Below are 17,810 nucleotides of genomic sequence, written 5' to 3'. Positions count from 1 at the left end.
GCTTGACTCCTTTGCACTGGGACACCATTTACAAACGCCCCATGCCTCCACTCTCTGGGCCCAAATTTCCTAAAACAACAGCAAAAAAGATCCTGGCAGAAGTCAAAGGGTCAATGGCTCCTAAATAGCTTTCAGGCTCAATTATACAATGTCAACGAGAAAAGTCCAGCCGTATTATAATGAGTCACCCCTTGACAAGAGATTCCAGCCCATAAAACTGAACAACCGCATAGTTAGCACAAATCTCAACAGGGTAAGTTTGAAATTGAGAAAGGCTGAGATATCTTATTGGCATAAAATCACACATACTCACACAGTGAAGGCAAAGGGGGAAGTGGATGCAGAGAATGCGCTGTGATCCTGGTCACGTTAGGTGGCCCTCTGAGATGGGCTCCCTAATTCCCGAGGAACCCAGGGCTAGTTGTCTGGCCTGGGCACCACTCTGATGGACTTTTTTTGGACACAGTTCTTACAACAAAGTTAAAAACAGAATACTCTCTCTCCCTTCCCCTCTCTTTTTCTTTGTTTCTCTGTTCATGTAGGTTAAAATCGGCACCCCTTTCTGCCCCGCTGAATTTTTGCAGCTTTTCAGAAGAGACAAACTATCTAATGCTTTTCTGGAACTGCTCACAAGCCTGTTTCAGCCAGCAGGCAAAAAAAAAAAAAAAAGAAAAAAAAATTCATCTGCATTTATGGAGTTAATTGACATCTATTAATTTTACTCAGATTCTCTCTCCTCCTTCCCACCTCCCTGTCTCTCTCTCTCTCTCTCTCTTTTTTTAAAGAGAGAAAGCTAATGAAAACCATGTTTATGTGCTCAAAGGCACAGAGGAAATTCATTACTCTGAGGAATAGCACACTCCACAAGTGAAATGAAAGTAATCTTATTTATGACAGGAAGGGGCCCCAGCTAGACTGAACGCCACCACACTTAGACTGTTCCAGAGACAAGAAGCTGCAGGGCTCCGGCACCAAGTCCAATGGCCGCCTCACTGACAGCAAACCATTTGCAGTCTGTGCTTGAAAACTGTTAGAAGCCCCCCCTGCCCAAGACAGCCACCTGAGAGAGGCAAGGAAAGAAATCTGTCTAGAACAGGCTAATTGTTTTAGCTTTTTATTTTGTATTGGGGTATAGACAATTAACGCTGTTGTGACAGTTTCAGGTCAACAGCCAAGGGACTCAGCCATACTTATACATGTATTCATTCTACCCCAAACTCCCTTCCCATCCAGGCTGCCACCTAACACTGAGCAGAGTGCCCGGGCTATACAGCAGGTCCTTGTTGGTTATCCATTTGAAATATAGCAGTGTGTACATGTCCATCCCAACCCCCTAATTATCCCCTTCGCCCCAGCAACCATAAGTTTGCTCTCTGAGTCTGAGTCTCTTTCCGTTTTGTAAGTTAAGTTCACCTGTATCATGTCTTTTTGGATTCCACGTATACGGGATGTCATATGGTATTTCTCCTTCTCTGTCTGACTTACTTTACTCAGTATGACAATCTCTAGATCCATCCATGTTGCTGCAGATGGCATTATTTCTAGGACAGGCTATTCTTCTCACCTTCCTTACTTTCCTGGGGCTCCTTGTTTCTAAATTTCAAAAAGACACTTGGTCACTTCATTAGTTCATGGCATTTTCAAGCACTGATCCCTAAGTACAGCTACACTAGTTTCGAGGTCTATTTCTCTTATAAAGTTTTGTGCCATAGATCCACAGGCCATTTCCCAAGTAAATAAAAAATGGAACTGTTTAAGGAACACGTTTTCACAATAAATGTCCACTTTGGCCCTTGCAGACAATTCTCCCTTTCTTGAAAATCCCATCAATGGTACACGTATTTCTCACTTAACTACTAGGTTCCCCTCTATCTCATCTGTTTTTGCTCATTCATCTTGTAAACAAAAATCATTTAGGTTTTGTGTGCTAGAAGCTACTGGAGCGACAGTCTCTTTTATCATCTCCTCTAAATTCACAGGAGTATTTTACAAAATCTTAACAAACATTACGTGGAATCTTGGCAGTATAAGAAGGTTTTATAGTATTTATGGTGTGGCTTCCTAGAACCACTTTTGCTGGAAGGTACTCAGATCAACCAGGCCCAAGCCCTTGTTTACAGATAAGAGAAGGCAATGGCACCCCACTCCAGAATCCTTGCCTGGAAAATCCCATGGACTGAGGAGCCTGGTAGACTACAGCCCATGGGGTCGCAAAGAGTTGGACACAACTGAGCGACTTCACTTTGACTTTCAAACAGGCAAAGATAATAGACTGTGTATCTTTTTTATTAAGAAAAACAAACTTTCCTGTACTCCAAGAAACTTCCTATGTTTACCACAGAAGGAAAGGACACTGCTTGGATTCTATGCAGTGAAGGGTTTATATTCCCCATATCTATATAAGAGCTTGTCTCTTCTCCCAGCATAAAATAAAATAGGGCAACTAAAATATTTTTGGTTTCCAAGGTCACATAGAGAGACACAACACCAGAGAGCTATTGGAAATTAATTAGCAAATTTGATCAACACATCTTTCTTACTACTGGAGGTGCCAAGCCAGCACTGGGCCCTGGAGGAAAGAGAACACACCCTTTTCCACGTGGCTTCAGGTCGTGCAGGGAGCCGGGCAGGTAAGCAGGTGAACCTGTTTCTGTGATGGCATGGCAGGTGCTATGGGGGTGCAGCACAGAGCCCTGTGAGCGAGGAGACCCCTCCAGGCTGAAAGGAGAAGATGGTCTGGAGACAGAGTTGCTGTGACTGTTCTAGGCAGAAGGAACAACTTTTATAAAAGTCTGGAAAAGAAAGTTTCGGGCTTTTTGATAAATCAGTATCACTGGTCCACAGTGGGGGGAACATAAGAAAGGGACTATAGTCAGAGTCCCCGACTTCAACTAGTCACACCTAAAATCCATACATTTCTTATTCGCTTTGTCTAAATTAAAACATTTTTAAGTGTGGTATGGAACGTTATTTGCCTGACTATTCTCCCCTGTAATCCAAGACACTGTTCTCAGTCTGGCTTTGCAATACACAAAGGTGCTTCCGCCGACCTTAAATTCAATTCCTGGAGCACTTATTAAGCATCTCAGAGGCACTACTCTCTTCACTATTTCAGCCCTGTGTGTACAGATCACCTATATTAGGGCCCCCTCAGCCTCGCCATGAAGTCCAGGGAGGACTGTCTCACCCACTTCTGTAACCTTAGCACAACGCCAGCCACATAAAGGGGTCAGTAAATGACTGTTGAATGACCCACGTGATTGGTGGGACATAGTTCAATTCCCAAAATATACTTAAATTCACCTTTAAAAAAAGTGTTTTCTACATAGTATGTTTCAATGTAAATGGTAAGTGAACAGTAAAAAAAAAAAAACGTTTTTTTTGGAGGGGTGTCTCTGTTCTCTGAAAAGCAGCATAACTCAGCATTCCCTGCTATTAGGGCAATGGTACTATTTTCTTCTCCAAGCTTATTGTATCCACTAGAAGATTGTACTGGTGTAGTACTGGGCGGCAGATGTTTTGAATAAAAAGTAGACATTACAAACTAATGATTTAGCAAAACAAACCAAAAGCCAGCAAGTCAGGAGGGAGAAGGAGAATGAAGTCAAAATGTCCAACTTTATTATAGGGTCCACTATTTACTACCTCGGTTTCTCATTAAGCAAAGTTCACTGTATTTAAGGCGATTTTCAAAGAGTAAGTACAGAAAAACACAGTAATAAAGACTAACCATACACAATTGGCGGTCAAGACACAGGTCAAGATTATGGATTTCATGTCTCTGACCCACCACTGTTGTTCCTTAAATACCTATCATTTATCCAGCGTTTTTGGAGGACCTACTATGTGCCAAGCAGTATGCTATGCCTTGGGAATACAGAGGTGAGGAACACAACAGCTCTGCTGTAAGGAATTGATAACCTAGTAAGGGATACAGAAAAGTAAGTTTAAACAGATTACAACTCATCTAACCTTTGGGGGAAGCAGTATGAGAGAGAGGGCAGGATTCCCAAGAGAAACAGAATCTCTCAAAGGCATGCTGTCAATCATTGGGTGGTTCAGATGAGGCTTTCAAAATCGCTCATCACGTCTCCCATCACTAGTAGAAAAATATCTCAAGTAGAACGCTGGTTAACACTGGCTTATCTTCCGAGACGGTCAATAGCTCCATGTTCTCTCTTTGTATTCATACCACACCATCAAATATGTTTATAAAAATATATTTTGCCTTTAAAAATGTATGCAGTTTGGGGGTGGGGAATAGAGAGCAGTTTGGCTGTCTTCATCCTCCTCTTGTAGTAACTTGCTCAGGCCACACAGAGGCGCTCTGGATTAAAGAATGAGTGGGCTTCTCTTTCCCATCCTTCATTTTTTTCTTTGCTCTATCAAGGGGCTTTCAGAGAACAAAATGGGTTTATCTAATATCAGGAAGGCCAGCAGCTCATGTAGGAAAGCAGATGTTTGTCCAGCACAAAGTACAGATGTTTTTGACTGAAGTTCCAAAATAAATCTTATTTATGAAGGAAGAATTACATGAAGGTGGAGACTGTTTCTTATGAGAGGGGGCTTCTATTACTAAAAAATAACCGTTTTGCCCATCACCTCTAGGAGAGGAGGGAATAAATAAGTAAAGCAAGAAAACAAAATTAAAACATTAAACAACAACAAACAATGAAAACTCTCACAAAATAAAACAATGCTCTCAAAATAATGAGAACATTTTTGAAAGGGACTAACTCCTTGGACACGTCTATGACAGTATTCCCCTGGGCGTTGGTTTGTATGATCCTGTGCAAATAGGAATCTTCCTTAACCTTCATCCTGGACCAGTCAATAATCCAATGTTTGTAACATTACAGTCAGTTGCCATGGGAAGAAATCTGATGTCACAAAATAATCTTTTGGTTATTATCCTGGATCATATAGGAGCAGAAAGCAAGAAAATCATACCTGCTGTGTGCTAACGTTTTCACTTGTTAGGGCTCAAACAAGTTAGAACTATCATACAAACTTCAAAACTGTTATGACATTAATCTTTAAAAAGTCTTCAAGATCTTTACATAGATTTTCAAAAAAAGTACAAAATTTTTTAATTTAAGTATCTGTTTTTTATAAGCTACTGCTGAGGTTTCTATTTTTTATTGCTCTTTTTATTAATGTACAAATTTATTTTCTAGCTAAAACTCCTGAGCTCTTTAGCCATCAGTGAGTATTCTAAATCTTCTTCGTATGAGACAAAATAAATGAATCAACTAAGAAATGGGTACGCGGTCCTAATTAGAAGATAGGTGAAAGAAAACATATACTTGTTACTTTGGGGAACATTTAATTTTAAAATTAAGTTTAATGGATTTTTTTAAAAAGTCTCTTAGGGAACCTGAGAAAACATGAACCTTTCCCAAGATGGTATTCAGGATATACAAAACGATCAAAATCTTATTCTCCCTCCTGTTTCCATCCCCATTCCTTTCCCTAAAAGAGAGAAGAAGCAAAAATTCTTGTCTAATACTTATGTTTGGGTGGGCATCATTGCCTAATTATAACACAATAGGCTGTTTTCTGCTTTCTAAAAATAAGGAGGGTAATTATCCAGGGGTAGGGGTTATTATGCAATAGACCACATGGACCACACTTCACCCACTGAAAATAAACGTGGAAAACATTTCAATCACATATTTAAAACAAACAAACAAAAGAAAGAAACCAAGGAGAGAAAAGATGAACAAAAACTAGTTACATAAAAAACACACTGAAATAAAAACATGTGAAACAGGGAACTCACTCGCCCAAATTTTTGCTGCTGATAATGCTGATCTGTCTCTATATTTAACATGAAAGACGAAAAAGGAAGTGTTTTATGGATTTTACAAATCTCAATAAAGTTGTCAAAAATTATTTTCCTCAATTTTCTTTTATATTCTAAAGTTAAACCAGCTAGATGACATTAGGTTAGGGATTTAAAAATATCCAAGATTAGTTTTTTTTTTAAATTAATTTCTGGGGGGGAAAAAAAGAGAATAATTTGTTGTAGTATGAGGAGTCTTGGGTAGGGAACCAGGAGACAGGATTTGAGGTCAGCTCTATGACCACAAGTTCTCTGCCCCAGGCAGGTCAGTCAAACTCCCTGGTGGGCTTTGTCTGTAAAATGAAGGGGGGTGGACCACATGAGTTCTGAGCTCTTTCCGGCTCTATCAGTCCTTGTATATGAGGATTTTGGTCCTTAGACCCAAACCCCTAGAGTCAAAATGTACCAAGACTGGCAAAGAAAATCACCCAAGGGCTACTGAAGGCTGAAGAAGCCGCCAGCCAAAGGAAAATCTGAAAATGATTTCAGAAACAATTTTATACAACTGGTCCTTCACTCAAGTTACTGATAATCATGGCACCGTGGCCATAGCAATTCTCATTCCTCCTACCCTTCTCCACTCAGTCTTCCACCCTCCCAGACCATTTACTTCAAACCTTCTCTTCTCAACCTTCCAATGCCTCCTGCCCCACCTCCCTGCTGCCTGGCGGCCTGGCTTCCTCCTTCACCAAGAAGCGAAAGGCACTGAATCAGGCCTTTCACAAGTTCCCACCGCCCACCTTTTAAGGGACTCCGACTTCCCTCCTGTTTCAGTGGATAAACCACCTCTGCTGCCAACAAAAACTGAAATCAAATCATGTCACTTCTCTGCTCAAAACCTCCACGACCCTCTCCTCACACAGAGCCAAAGCCAAAGCCTCCATGAAGGCCAACTAGGCCCTACCAGCTCTAAGCCCTGCCGCCTCGCCTTCCGCCCCACCCGTTCATTCCACCCTCCTGCTGCTGTTCTGGAAGAGGCCATGCAAGCTGCTGCTTTCTTTGGGGCCTCTGCATGTGTTCTTTCCTCTGCCTGGCATGCCATTCCCCAAAATGTCCAAAAGGCCCGGGGCCTTGTTCACTTCTGCTGCTGCTGCTGCTGCTGCTGCTGCTGCTAAGTCGCTTCAGAGGTCTGCCAGAGGGGCCTCTCCTGATCATTCCATATAAAATCCCATTCCCGTATCCCCTCTGTACCCACCCTGCCCCCTTCTCCTGCTCTATTTTCCTCCAAAGCTGTTATCAGCACGTGACATACTTCATATCTGTTTATTGTCTTCCCACGCCAGAATGTAAGCTCTACGATGGCATGGATTCACTGGATTTACTCACAGTTCTACTCCCAGGGCATGGGATATGACCAGATACACTCATGGAATGATTTAATAGATTTCTGGGACACTGTTAAGCATTTAAGAAAAAGCCAGTGGAATCTTGATAATGTTACAGAATGAGCCAAGCATTGTAAACTGTAATAAAATATTATAATCCATTGTTCCTAGATTACTAAAACGGCAACAAAGGAAAAAACAAAAACCTAGAACGTTACACCCACAGAAAAATCCTACAGCACTCCAACACTGCTCCAAATAACACGAGATCCAAAATAAGGCAAAAACGCAATGCTCCTGACAAGCATTGCCCCTGACTGCAATAATCCAATGTGCTCACACTTCAGAGGCCAATTTCCTTCTGGTGATTTCTCCCCAATTCATCCTGAGTGGACACAATCACTCAAGTCAGAGTGATTTATATTCAGTCAATCAATTCTCTGTCAGCAGGAAAACTCCACCTGGCTCACGATGTGCAGTTTTCACGCTTGGAGTTTCCTTTATTGCTTGACAAGACATTTCTGGGGAAGAGACTCAGCATATCAACTCTGGAAACCAAATACAACCCTCCCAGAGGATGCTCGGGACATGTATCAGAAGCAAAACTCATACCAGTCTGACTCTGCTCACTAAGAACTATCTGATGCACATACGGTGGACACATCTCAGATTGTCTGTGTCCATCTTACTTTAGACTAAGGGCGGCTGTAATGAGGTTTTTTGTGGCAGCCTTCCACACAGTATGTACTCGAGACAGCCAGTTATGAAGCAGAGCAGCCTGTAAAACTATTGAAGTGATAGCCCAGTTGAATGCGCCAACTCTCACTTGATAAGTAAAGAATCATACTCAATGCTGAAAGGACTTCTGATCAGTCAGGCTGTCTCATACACAGATGACAGGAGTAAACAGCAGGACATTTCCTAGGTTACCATGTGACTTACATTCATTAGGAGTCTTAAAAAAGACTGCAAACTTTGACCTAGTAATTCCATTTCTATGACTTTATCCTAAGGAAGTAGTCAAAGATAAGGACAAAGACTTATGCACAAGGATATTAAAAATCTAGAAAAAACGGAAATGTTCAAAAATAGGAAATGCTTAGGTAAATAATAGTAGATCTTAGAACATTAGGCAACTATTAGAGGTAAATTTGTTCCCTGGTGGCTCAGTGGTAAAGAACCAGCTTGCCAATGGAGAAGACTTGGATTTGATCCCTGGGTCAGGAAGATCCCCTAGAGAAGGTAATGGTAACCCACTCCAATATTCTTGCCTGGAAAACTTCATGGACAGAGAAGCCTGGAGAGCTACAGTCCGTGGGGCCACAAAGAGTCGGACACAACTGAGCAACTAAACAACACAACAAAGGTAAATTAAAAAAACAAAAAAAAAACTTGGGAAGTAATCCTGATATCAAGGTTATATACTTAAGCCTTATTTATAAAGGTATATGTACACTTATACATACACATGCCTATGAGCTGAAAGAAACTTCCCAAAATATTTATACTGGTCATCTGTAGGTGATGGGATTAAATCTGATTTAAAATCTTTAGCTTCATAGCTTTCTACCATAAACACATATTACTTAATTTTTTAAAATACCGTTGACCTGATTATAAAATGACAATTTACTACTTCATCATTAGGAGAAGAAGTAAGGAATAAAAGTTCCATTTAGATTTAAAGGGACCAGAGAACCTCAACACTAGGGGAGCATGTGATCACATCAGTGTGGCTGACATTCTCTCAGCCTCTCAGACCTATTACTCTTGTAAAAATCACCTCTAGACAGACTTCCCAATGGTTAGGCAAGGGCGCTACTCTGCTGCCCGCTCCCAGCTCCCCAGCGGGTTCTCCAGTGGTCACTCATTGATTTAATTTAGATTAATATGGTCGGTCTTCGCTGGCTATCCTGCTTTGGATTCCAGGCAGTGCTAATTATTATTGTAAAAGACAAGCGTCTCAGGAGTTTAAAGTCGAGGCCCAGAGACCACCATCTACACTTCTGTTTGTCGGCTCCCCAAATTACAAGAGTCTGGTGAGTCAGTAAGAAAGATTCCAAACACAAGGGTCAGCACTGGGCTGCTGACCTTCCTGACCCCACCTCAGAGCCAAGAACTGCAGAGCAGTTTTTCCTCCCACGCCAAAACTATTAGCAGCCAGCTCGTCTTGGTTGATTCTTTTCTCTGACAACTATTTTTGAGTACAGAATGGCTCTTCCTGTGCCCACACACTAAATTAGCATGCCATTTCAGGCCTTTATTAATGTCCTGGTAACAAAACTGTACTTGCTTACGTTAGTTCACATTAATTAAATGATATTCTCTTTCTAATCACACTGTGGTTCCTGTAAAAATTCATCTGGTCTTGAGGGGGTGTGAAAAGTGGGTTTATACATAGCTTACGAGAGAACGGGCCACTGTGTGAGAACAACTTTGTGACAGACAAATGTCTGAGAGCCTTTCCCAGCTGCTTTTCAGAAATCATTTTCAGAGAGCCTAATAAGGACAGAATAAGCCGAAAAATTGATGCTTTTGAACTGTGGTGTTGGAGAAGACTCTTGAGAGTCCCTTGGACTGCAAGGAGATCCAACCAGTCCATTCGGAATGATGCTAAAGCAAAACTCCAGTACTTCGGCCACTTCATGTGAAGAGTTGACTCATTGGAAAAGACTCTGATTCTGGGAGGGATTGGGGACAGGAGGAGAAGGGGACGACAGAGGATGAGATGGCTGGATGGCATCACTGACTTGATGGACATGAGTCTGAGTGAACTCCGGGAGTTGGTGATGGACAGGGAGGCCTGGCGTGCTGCGATTCATGGGGTCGCAAAGAGGCAGACACGACTGATCGACTGAACTGAACTAAATAAGGACAGACCCAGGGAGAGGTTAGGAAACTGTCAATGCTCTTCTTGTGTTTCTACTTCCCCATCCAGTCAGTCCCTAAATCCTGATGATTCCCATCTGAAGAGCTCTGGGATTTGTATCTTCCAGGCCACACACTACTCTGTGCCTGGAACTGGGTTTCCTAAGAGATGAGTTCAGATCTCAGGGACTAGATGGCTGTTCCCCACAGTGCTTTCCCCTTCCTCCCAGACAGACAGCCAGCCTGTGTTCCCTGGCCTTCCCTGCAGGCAGGAAGTGCCATGGGACTGACTGCAGGGTCCACATGACGCTCTGCACCATCACCATGTCTGGCCCATAAAGCCTACCCCAATGTGGTCATAGGAACCATGCACTGAAGATGATGGAGCCTGGTGTTGAGGTTACTGCTCAGATGAGAACTGATCATAAATACCAGTCTCTGCTCTTGATGAAAATTTGTGTGGAAGGCCTTAATGCCATGGTAGATGGTTTTTTGTTTTGGTTTTTTGAGTTATATTTTTGTCCCAGACATTCCTCCTTCCAGAATTGCTCCTGTAGCCACCTCATCGACTCTCGCTGACTTGACTAAGCCAGCATTAATGTGACACATTAAAAAAAAAAAAATCTTACATTCTTTTAGGAATAATTTCTACTATGCTTTGCATGTACTTCACTTGTGATGAAATACTAATAATGTGAAAATTTTCATTAGAACAGAAACCCACTACTTTAGAACCACAAGCATGAACTTACTGGGCCATTTAATTAATGATGGTGCCGTCAAATGTCTTAGATCTGTTTTAAATGATACGGAGTAGCTTCAAGTATTCTGTTGGTTTTCAACAATAAGTTCAACTGTTTTAAAAATTGTCTTTAAAAGGATATCGTACAACCCGAACACTGAACTTTCTATTGCTAACTTTCATAAAAGGGAAAACAGCATTAACTAATTTATTTTTCAGAATGGCAAATTTCAACATAGTTTATTCCCATTGATTTAGTTTAAAGCTAATAGGGATAACCATTTTTTTTTCTAAACTTGCAAATCATTCCCTGAACAGAAACATACTGAATGGTATGAACTTTAAAAGATACAGTGCATGTTTTCCTTTGAAGAGTTTACAGTCTAGTGGACAAGACAGAAATACAAATAAACAACGGTGACATAATGCAAAATGAAAAGAGTTCTCCAGGGGGACAAGGAAGGTGAGGGTGTTGGGAAAAGCTCCTGGGAGAAGGTGACATTTGAGGTCCGTCAGAATTTGAAGATGTAGGGGAGAGGAAAGGAAGAGAGATGGTGCCGAGCCTTTTTTTTTCCCCCCAGTAAATTTCTTTTATATACTTCAGAAAAATCTTGTTTTGTTCACATAAAGTAAACAGTGCTGACAGATGAATAAGGTAATTGTTCTTCTGTAGTGCCTCCAGCCTTGGCCCTAGAGACCAGAAGACAGAACCCAGGTGACACTCTGTGATGACTGGTGCCAAGCCTGCAGATGGAAAACATTACAGGCCCAGCTCTACTCCAGTGCCTGGATGCCAGCACCCCTGTTTGAAAAACAGGAGGGGCCACAGGTCCACGCATCATAGAGCACGACGGTTAATGCCACTGGGGGTGCTGTCAAGTGACTGGGCTGTGGGCGGAAACCCTCCTCCCTCTATAGTTTTTTATTCTTTAAGCTTTGGGGGGTAGGAAAAACACTGTCTCTGGTGGGTTAGGAGAAGGAGGTTGGATTACAGAAGGAAGTCAAATGCAAGTTAACTATTAAGAGGAACAAACGTGGAAGGATGTTATTTTCCTTAAAGGGGCCTGGATTTTTAAAAATGATAGTGACAAGGAATAAGAACACAGTATCCGTCTGTCTTCTCTACCCATAAGGTAGCCCTGGAAATGAGCTGGAACCAACACAGTCAGGGCCCCCGAGGCCACTGGAGGCCAACATTAAATCAGGCAGTAGGTCTAAGAAAAAACTTCTGATTCCTTGCTATCTGTTAGGTTTTCTGAGAAATTTGTTGTAATCTACAGTGTCGCAAAGAACTGCTTATCTCCATCTATCTAGCAAACTGGAGGTCAGAAAATAAAGTAAAGGCACTAAACTGGGAAAATGGAATAACAGAGAAAGGTTAGGCCTTCGAGTTAAGAGACCTGGTTTTGAATCCTAGCTCTGTGTGACCTTGGCAAGTCTATACTTTTTCCTGATCTCTAAAGAAGGGATTAATCCCTGCCAAACTACCTCACAGGGTAATTTAGAGATCAGAATAGACATGGGATAATACCTCAGAGACTGATTGGTCAGCTAGAAAAAAATGCAAGGAGGGCTGAATTTTTCTTAACATTAAGTAGCAACAGCGAAATAATAATTATAAGCTGTATGTGTACAGAGATTTGGAAATTTTTATTCATTGCTTTATCCCCACAAAGTCTGGCATGAATGTGGAGTGTGAGAATTATCTATTATATAAATGAATGAATGAGGTGAGGTAAATAAGCAGTACTCCTACAGGCTTCCTGAAAAGTATCCAAAAGGCTAAAAGAAAGGCACAATAGACCTCTTCAGTGCATCACAGGCAACTGACTTGATTTATGGTACACATAGGTACTTGTGTCTTCTTGAGAACTTAGTGCATAGTGTGTCCAATAAATATTTAGACTCATGGGGACATGGGTCTGAAGGCACAACTAGACTCCAGGGAGGAAAATCCTTTCCTATGACACTACATCTTATTTTAGACTCTTAATTCACTTCTCATGCCCTTCCTTCTGATTTGAATTTGCTCCCTCAAAGATGAGTATTGCTGAGATGAGTTGAAATCTGCATCCGTGTCTCCAATTCAATGAACTGTGTGTCTGCAACAGCACACTTGAGAAAACTGGGACACTAGCTTCCCAAGGCATGGTTTGGGAAAAGGAATCACAGACCTACATGACCCCGGCCCTAAAAATACTGGTGTGGCTGCTGGAGTTTCCAGGAACCTGGGAGACTCAGTCCAAACTTAGAAGGTGGAGTCTGCCTGGACAGAATGCTATGACATCAGTCCCCTCTCCCAAATTCTAACCTAATCTTAGTTCTCTCTTCTCCTTGGCTGTCAAGAATCTGGGTGCCAAATCTAGACCAATCCCAACAATACAGAACCCTATGGCTTTTATCTTATGTCTTAGAATTACATGAGAGATTATCTTACCTTTAGTTTCATTTTATTTTCTACTCTTCTCTTTTTGCTCCGGCATTATCACAGTTTTTACAGTGTGTTTCTCTGGAAATTACTTTGGATATCTTTTGGCTTAATATCAATAAATGCAACTCCAAGTGCCAGTCTGGGAGGTTTCCCAAGTGAAACCTGAATATGGAGTGAAACCTGTCGTGTGTGAGCTCTTAGCTCACTGGCTGGGGCAGGTCTCACCATGTGAAGTTAATCATCCAAGAGAAAACTTCATCCCTAACACTGAGAACACCTCTCTGTTTGGGTGGGAGATCATGGGTGGTGGTGGCGGCGGGGGGACCCTACTGGTGACAAGTCAGAGCTCCAGAGACACTGTCATTCAAATGAATCTGCTCCGACTTGGAACCTAAACTCCAGAGTCAGCAGCAGCTCTGTTCTCGGGCATCTGGAAACAACTACCCAGTGGAAACCTGCTGTTTGCAAGATGTTTGCTTTCATTAACTATTTGTGGCTGTGTTTCTAAAAGCCTTATGGCAAGTCCTGGTCATCACAAGGAAACCTGAAGACTTGAAGATTCGCTTACCTCACCAGTGTGAAGGTTTCTGGGCGACATACATTCTGGCTCCAGAAAAGTCCTCTAAAGAGGTGATGGCTGGCTCAATTCTTCTCTTATTCAACTCAAACAGGCTAATAAACATTGGGAACTGAAGGCTTTTTTATCCAGCAAGTTCTAGGTGATGAATTTAACAGAATTTAAAGCCCTGTTTAAAAATGGCATGATTGACTTGGAGGAATATATTCATACAAAAGATGGGGGAGGGGTGGAAATTTGAAGAAAAGTGGTATCAGGTAACCAGATAATAAGTATTTGATGAATAAATGGTGGAATGAATAAACTGGTAGGCTAAGACACTATCAGTTCTTTATAAACCCTTCATTTGGCCTGTTTTGAAGACTGGCTATCTAAAGTCTTAATAAATAAAAATAACCAAAAAAATTCCATTTTTCCCCTTTAATAGTATTTTAATCGAAAGGTTATTTTTAATGTCTACATCCATTTCCTTTGCCTTCAGCTACTCCAAGTTGGTTCTTAGCTGATCCACAGAAGGATGTTACTGCTAAAGGGTTCAGGTGTCTCTGCTTCTGTTTTATTACCAATGCAGTAAGAAAATTGCAACCCACTCCAGTATTCTTGGCAACCCACTCCAGTACTCTTGCCTGGAAAATCCCATGGACGGAGGAGCCTGGTAGGCTGCAGTCCATGGGGTCACTAAGAGTAGGACACGACTGAGCAACTTCACTTTCACTTTTCACTTTCATGTATTGGAGAAGGAAATGGCAATCCACTCCAGTATTCTTGCCTGGAGAATCCCAGGGATGGGGGAGCCTGGTGGGCTGCCGTCTATGGGGTCGCACAGAGTTGGACACGACTGAAGTGACTTAGCAGCAGCAGCAGCAGCCAGTATTCTTTCCTGGAGAATCCCATGGACAGAGGAGCCTGGCTGGCTACAGTCCATGAGGTCACAAAGAGTTGGACTCGATGAAGCAACTAACACTTCAGTAATCACACGTTGGCCCAGATTATTCCAGGCATGAGCAGTTTGAAGAAGCCAGTCCTTGGTAACCTAGAGGCATTAAAACAGCTTCTAAAACTGTGAATCTTCCCCACCCCCAGAGCATCAGCTTGGACTGTGAGCATCTGTTACATCTACCCACTGGTTATACTGTACCTTATCTATTCATGGTTGAGGAGTGTTATGATTGATTCAACCTCCAAGCATCTCCACAGCCCTGCTGTGTTGCTCTGCTGCAAGCCTCTATTCTTATAGTTAGGAATACAAGGAATGGAATGAAAAGAAGTGGGGGGTAGGGATGGCTCAGCCCTTCTGGGTGGCCATCTCCTAAATAGAAATCTATACTCGCTCATATAAATACCACTCTAAGTTTTTCAAATTCTCCAATCATATTTACACATTCAAAACTATCTTTATTTCCATGTTGTCCTGGATGAAACACAGATGGAGATATCCGTTGTACAACAAAATTATAAAATCAACGCTAAAGCAAACATTGCTGTTAATCCACAAAACATTTTTTAGTTTACTTGATGCCAAATAGCATTGATACTTCCAAACCAAGCAATATATCAAAGAAAACCAAATATTCTCTGGGCTACTAATAGAGAATGCCCAGTAAGTACAATTCAGAGATCACCCCTGCAGGAGGAAGACAGCTCCTCTCCAAGCTCCAGCATTCACTTCTAAAGCCTTCTCAGTGGATTCTATTGTGGTATCACACCTCCAGCCCCCACTCCATCCCCCAGTTACTTAAGGGCATCATATTTCTACTATAAATGCTAAAGAATCAAGTTTTGTTTTTTATTTTTTAAAGAATTTCAAAAAGTTACTCAGTTCATGAAGGAGAAACTACCACACTGTGAGCTCCTTAAAGACAGGACTAAGTCATCTTATTCACTTTTGATGGCCACGTGGCCTGCTGCTGAGCCCAACAGAAGATACAAAAATTTACTAACTGGAGTCATATTACTGAGTTCATGGGTTTAATTTTGAAGTAAAAGTCTGTCAAGACCCAACCTTTGTTAAATACTACTTGTTAAATAAAACTAACTTAATTTGCACAAGGACAGTTTCATATATTAAACATTTCAAGAAATCTTTTAACTTGGACTGAATTATGTTCTTAAAATCTACTAGGGTTATCATGGATGATATAAATGACTCAAGTGTTTCATTTTCTTCTTTCCCATTCTTAGGAAAAGTCCATAACATTTTCCAAAAAAGCAAGCTATCACCCACCACCTAAACAACAACAACAACTCCCCCCCACCAAATTCTTGTGTTAAATTGTTGTTATACTAGGAACTTTTTTTCCATACTGGTTCTTAAATTAACTCTCTGTTCCCCTTGGAGACACTGGGAACTCTCTGCTTTCAGGAATAGAATATTCTAGTTGGAAAGGACTTTCCAAGATCTTTCATTTACAGGAAAGGAAAACCTGCCCAGATTCCGGTGCTAATTAGAGGCAAAAGCAAAGCTCCACAAGGGCAGGAACTAACATTAGATTTTCAATGTCTATCTAGCAGAATGCCTGGTACACAGTAGATATTCAATAGATATTTGTTGGATAAACAAATGACTTACTAGGAGCTGAAAACGCTGTCTCCGAGTTCCCTGTCCACTCTTTCTACAGCACTGTGGCCAAGCCATAAGACCGGTCTTGCAGTGATACCCTAATTGGAAAACAGGGACGTCAGACCACATGCTTGGAGTGGGCATCTCCAGGGCTGAGTTACCTCTTGCCAGCTGTGGATACCAGGATGAAGTTACAGTGAGAAACCTACAGATGATCCTGGCATACTAGAATCATGTACTGCTATTTCCTAACCTCACATTTTCAGGCAGTCACTCCAGGAGCCTGATCTTTGTGGATATCTGAACCTCTCTATAGCTTCCACACAACCAGAGTAGTAGCAACTGCGTCTTCAAGGTCACTGGAACAAGCTGTGGTCCAGGGCACTAGAAGGAGCTTCATGAAATGCAAATTTTCAAACTTAAACCATTTAAAATAAAACAAACAAAAATTTTAAAGGAAAAAAGGAAGGAATGGAGAATGACAAATTTCAAAGTTGAAAATGGTTACTAAACTCTTCCAGCTTTTCCCTACTAGTAAAAATGTGAAGTTAAAATTTCTCTGACTAAATGAGATGTGCATGCCTTATTCTTATAAAAGAGTGGTATAGTAATTGTCACCCTGGTAACCTATCAGAATTAATATACACCAACATAACAGGGTAGGGGGGCTTCCCTGGTGGCTCAGACAGTGAAGAATCTGTCGGCAATGCAGAAGACCTAGGTTCTATCTCTGGGTCAGAAAGATCCCCTATAGAAGGGCATGGCAACCCACTCCAGTATTTTTGCCTGGAAAATCCCATGGACAGAGGACCCTAGTGGGCTACAGTCCATAGGGCTGCAAAGAGTTGGACATGACTGAATATGCTATGGGAGATCAGTGGAGAAGTAACTCCAGAAAGAATGAAGGAACGGAGCCAAAGCAAAAACAATACCCAGTTGTGGATATGACTGGTGATAGAAGCAAGGTCCAATGCTATAAAGAGCAATATTGCATAGGAAACTGGAATTTTAGGTCCATGAATCAAGGCAAATTGGAAGTGGTCAAACAGGAGATGGCAAGAGTGAACGTCGACATTCTAGCAATCAGCAAACTAAAATGGACTGGAATAGGTGAATTTAACTCAGATGACCATTATATCTACTACTGTGGGCAGGAATCCCTTAGAAGAAATGGAGTAGACACCATGGTCAACAAAAGAGTCCAAAATGCAGTACTTGGATGCAATCTCAAAAATGACAGAATGATCTCTGTTTGTTTCCAAGGCAAACCATTCAATATCACAGTAATCCAAGCCTATGCCCCAACCAGTAATGCTGAAGAAGCTGAAGTTGAACAGTTCTATGAAAACCTATAAGGACTTTTAGAACTAACACCCAAAAAAGATGCCCTTTTCATTATAGGGGACTGGAATGCAAAAGTAGGAAGTCAAGAAACACCTGGGGTAACAGGCAAATTTGGCCT

The 17,810-nt window shown here is 41.6% G+C and overlaps 1 protein-coding gene across 1 annotated transcript in view; it reads right to left on the bottom strand.

The window, feature by feature from the left end:
• Positions 1 to 17,810, bottom strand: part of SCFD2 (sec1 family domain containing 2) — a 398,307-nt gene that overhangs the window by 135,644 nt on the left and 244,853 nt on the right. The gene's annotated exons all lie outside the window — the stretch shown is intronic.

This window comes from Bison bison, unplaced genomic scaffold (genome assembly GCF_000754665.1).
Source record: "Bison bison bison isolate TAMUID 2011002044 unplaced genomic scaffold, Bison_UMD1.0 scf7180017864458, whole genome shotgun sequence".
Classification (NCBI taxonomy): domain Eukaryota; kingdom Metazoa; phylum Chordata; class Mammalia; order Artiodactyla; family Bovidae; genus Bison; species Bison bison.
This window is presented reverse-complemented; position numbering and strand designations above follow the sequence as displayed.